Genomic DNA, 5341 nt, shown 5'->3' with positions numbered 1-5341 from the left:
TCATATGGTGGTCACCAAGATTTTCCACAAAATATGGCAATCATCATGCCACAAGATATACTTCAAAATTTTGGCAGTGAATTTAAACTTCTAGCAATTGAGCTATTTTATCAACATTTTATCAAAATATAAAAAGATATTCTAAAAAAGTACATTCGGCGTAATTTTGGGGTTTGTAATTGATATATAATGGGATTACCCCACTAAGGGGACATGCTCGAGTAAGAAAACGTTTCGACGAAGTTTTTTCTATGAGTGGACATAACTCTATCCCAATTTTTGAGATTATTTAATAGTTAGTCATCTTGTATTCTTCTATATAGGCTATTTTTATAATCAGTTAGGTTAGTTGTGTAATGAGGTAGTTATAGTATTATTTAGTGAAGGTTTGAGCTGGTAACATCTGTACACGTGTATAAATACTCTGTATAGATATTTTGGCAACTAAGAAAATTTCATTTCCGCTTCACTCAGCTTCTCGAAGCTTTTCAGTGTGGGTGTTTTCCCTTTTAATCCATTGGAGCTCAATCCGAGCTCGATTACACCGTAAATTATCAACATTTTGTCATGGCATCAGAGCATAGGCTCTGATTCTCAGTCTAGATACTCAATGTGTTCACTATCTCTCAATGTTTTATTCAATTCTTCTGAAATCGCCGATACAACTCAAGTAAGGCAAAGATCGCAGGAGAAAAATTACTTCCGCTGAATTTGATTGCTGTTTTATTGCGACTTGTTTTCTACATCTCGATTCATGGCAGGAGACAAAAAAACTTTGGATTCGACTAACCCTCTGTATATGCATACTTCAAAGAACGCCAAAATGATGCTAGTATCGGTGGAATTCGACGGGACGTGATATAGATCCTAAAGGAGAGGAATACTTAGGGCATTTTTAGCGAAGAACAAGGTCGAATTTATCACCGAAAAGATTAAGAAACCATATGCAGTTCATGCTAATTTCGATCAATGGGAATGATGCGATGGTATGGTTACTTCGTGGATTCTCAAATCACTATTGAACGATTTGGCTGATAGTTTGCAATATGTTAGAGATGCAAAGAAATTGTGGCAAGAACTAGAAGATAGGTATGACCAAACTAACGGTGCCAAGCTATATCAACTTCAAAAGGAAATTAGTGATTTAAGCTAGGGAACTCTTGACATCACTGGCCATTATACCAAAATAAAGAAGCTTTGGGAAGAATTCAATACCCTAAATACACATGCTCAATGTAATTGCACTTGCACTTGTGGAGCTAAGTCAAACATGCACAAGGCAGAGCAGGATAGAAGACTGATTCAGTTCTTAATGGGGCTGAATGAGGTATATAGTGTAGTGAGAGGTAGCATTTTGATGATGAACCCGTTACCTAGTATTGCACAAGCCTTTTCTATACTCATTCAAGAGAAAAAATAGAGGGAACTCAAGCCACACAACCAATTTGTAATGAAATCTGCATCTGTTAATGCCAATGTTTGGAAACAATAACTTCAAGACCAACTATAATAAAAATGAATACAATGGCGGGAAATGCAAACAGGGGAGGATATCCTTCAAACAAGCCTCGTCTATTTTGTGAGTATTGAAAGAAGGAAAGACATACTAAAGACAAATGTTTCAAGATCCATGAGTATCCTCAGAACTCATAGTATCCCAGTTACAACAATAATAATAAAGAAAAGAGAATTGCATCAAATGTATTTGGAGCACCAAATGAAGGACCTAATGTTCCAGAAATCGAAGGAAATCCTCATGAGCAAGGAAGAATTATGCATCACTTAACTCAAGAGCAGTATGGACAACTTCTCAGCATTCTGGAGAAACTTCAAACAAGAAATACAAAGGAGAATCCATGAGACATGAGCATGACTGGAGGACCTGTAAACTTTGCAAGCATTATTGCTTGTTCCTCCTTTGTTGATCATAGTAATCAGTTGTGCGAACACTCTAAATCAAATGTTGACTCGTGGATTCTTGATTCCATAGCCACAAACCATATGACCTACAACAAAACATTGATGTCTAACACCAGAACTTTAGTATACCCTTACCTAGTTTCATTACCCAATGGATACAAAGTGAAGGTGACACTTATTGGTGACGTGATTCTTAGTCCCAAGTTTATTCTGAGAAAGGTTCTTTATGTGCCTAGTTTCAATTTCAATTTATTTTTGTCCATACCCTAACTGTACAACTTGATCGCATAGTTTTATTCACAAAGTTCTCATGTCTTCTTCTACATGGCCCTTCACTGAAGAGGACACTGGAGATTGGTGAAGCCAAAGGCAGCCTTTACTTCTAGTGCTCAAATTCATGCAATAGTAATTCAGTTTTTTCTTCTACACTTGACACTACTGCTTCATCTCATAGTTCTAATTCTGCTCCTTGTGCATCCACTACCACTTACACACATAACATAAATAATTTGTAGTCCATTATAGAGACTACTGCTTCAAATAATAAAAATAAATGTTTTGTTTCAAATGCTGTTCTTCTTCTTCTTCTAAAAACCATAAAGATTGTAGTTCTGTTTCAAGTGCATCCTCTTCTGGGAAACATAACATAGAAATTTTGTGGCATAATAGATTGGGCCATGTGCTTTTTGCCAAAATAAGGGACATCTCAGCCATTCCATCTACTTTGCACAGAAACCATTTTTCTGCCCAATGGCCAGGCAAAGCAGATGCCCTTTTCCACAAAGTACCACAAACACACTTAGAATCTTTGAGGTGTTGCATGTAGACCTTTGGGGTCCTAACCACATTCCAAATCAGGATGGATAGAAGTATTTCATTACCCTTGTTGATGATTACAGTAGGTCTACATGGACTCACGTTCTGACTTGCAAGAGCAATGCCTTGCACGTCATCAAAGCCTTTGTTGCCATGGTAGAAAATTAGTTTAAGACTACCATCAAAAAAGTTAGGACAGACAATGGACTGGAGTTTGTTAATGCTGCCAGCACCATATTTTTCCAAAGTAAAGGAATCATACACCAAAAGACTTGCCCTTATACACCTCAACAAAATGGCATAGTTGAGAGAAAACACAAGTATCTCCTTGAAACAGCTAGAGCATTATTGTATCAATTCAAATTGCCTTTACTATATTGGGGTGAATGCACCTATCCTCACCTCAACTCACTTAATAAACAGACTACCGTCATCCTCTATAAAAAATAAGTGCCCATATCAACTACTCTACAAAAAAAGGCCACTTTATTCACACCTTAGAATCTTTGGTTGTCTTTGCTTCTCAGTTACACTCAAGACTCACAAAGACAAGTTTGAACCTAGATCAACACAATATGTTTTTATGGGATACCTTTTTGGGACAAAAGGTTACAAGGAATTAAATCTTGCCACAAAAAGGATACATGTTTCAAGAGATGTATTGTTTCACGAAAATATCTTTCCATTTGGCTTGAAATCAAATTCAAATAATCTGTCTTCTAGTTTTGATGTTTCCTCATTCCCTTTACCTCAAATGCATCTTAATGTAGAAAATGATGCACAAACAGATCTTAGCTCAAATGATTATGTTATATCTTTCACTGCATCACCTCACAGTCACAATACAGTGTTACCAACACCTATGTCAGGGCATTATGATTCTAGGGGTGATCATGATATGACTGAACCTGGTATCTGTAAGGCCCCGTGAAATTCTTACTCAAAAATCCGAAATCTCGTAGTGCCAAGTTAGGAATATGTGTTAGAAACTCGTCGCGGGTCGGACCTTTTGGATTGATCTGTGCATTAAAAATTTAAGGAAAAATATTTTTCAGAAAAGCGCGTTTCTGCGCTCCATTATGCGGCCGCATAATATATATGCAGACCGCATAGTTGCCGCTGAGTGAGGCAGAATGTTGGTGAGCTTTGAGGTCAACTATGCGGCCAATTATGCGATCACAAAATCAATATGCGGGCTGCATAGCCATCGCATAACCTCCTTCGAATTTTGCGAGGGGCAGTTCTGCGGTGCATTATGCGACCGCAGAACAGGTATGCGGACCGCATTCTTATCACATACCCGGGTTGAATGTTCAAGTTTTGAGGGCCATTTTGCGGTCCCTTTTGCGGGCCGCATATCAGTTGTGCGGTCGCATATGCAACCGCAGATTTAGTCGGAGCTCCTATTTTCTAACTTTTAAAACCCGACCCCATCTCATTAAAAACACCCCATTAGACCCTTTTATGCTATTTTCCACCGCATTTAGAGTGAGAGAAGAAGTTCTAGAGGGAGAAACTAATTCTCACCAAGCCACTACAATCCTTGCCCAAATCTTTGAAGATTTTCAAGTAAAAATTACTAGGCTTTCATCCAAAGAGGTAAGAACTTGTGCCCTAACCTTGATTTCGAAATTCCTATTAAAATAAGTGACTAACAAGTGGGTTCTTGGGTATAAGGATTGATTATCTTGCATGCATGTTTGATAATAGGGTATGGGGAGATTGTGAGCTAAAAATATAACAAATGGGGTGTAGGATGATAAAAATCTCTCACAAAGATGTCCTAAAATCACAATGCACACTTAGTGCTTGATAATATACTCAAATGAGCTACAATCTTAATCATCTCTCTAATTTTTGGTTCAACTTGTAATTCTCATAAAATAGATCGAAGTTGCTAAGAGTTCCAGAATTTTGTAAGAATTTAAGGAAAGCTCTATTGAGATATGTATGGCTAAAACCCCCTCTACTTAGAAATTGAGCTCCGTTGGTGTCCATGCAAATGTTGTAAGACCAAAATTTGATTGATGTATTGATTGTTATTTCACATGAATTGGTTTTGCTATTATATATACGTGAAAGGTGTGCCTCAATGTGTTCAATATACTATTCTTGGTAATTTAAAGATGTGCGAAGAATGTGAACCATGTGTTGAAATGCCTAGACTTCAAGTCAAGATTAAAACTGAAATTGTTATGCTAACTATGTGAAATCTTATCTATGCTTACAACTTGAATTGCTCTTGTATGTGCCTATTATCCAAAATTGCAAGGTTAACGTTGAAAGTGGAAATGATGTGAAATGTGGCCTAGTGCCAAGTATGACGTGATAATTGTGGCCCCAAGTGCCTATGAATTGATAGATGTGGAGTAAAAATTGAAATGAGATGATTAATGAAAAAGGAACAATGTCTTGGTAAGACGGCCTAGCCGATCGGGCCGTGATCGGACGCCATGCCGCACACATGGTGGTATTGTGCTGATATTGAGTTCGGAAAGTGAGAATGAGATTGTGATTGAGATACATGTCTCAAATGAGGCAACATAGCCGATCGGGTCGTGATCGGACTCCGCACAAGAAAGCGGTGGTATTGTGAATGATGATG

The sequence above is a fragment of the Nicotiana attenuata genome, chromosome 5, assembly GCF_001879085.1.
Source record: "Nicotiana attenuata strain UT chromosome 5, NIATTr2, whole genome shotgun sequence".
Classification (NCBI taxonomy): Eukaryota; Viridiplantae; Streptophyta; class Magnoliopsida; order Solanales; family Solanaceae; genus Nicotiana; species Nicotiana attenuata.
Note: the sequence above shows the minus strand (reverse complement) of the source record.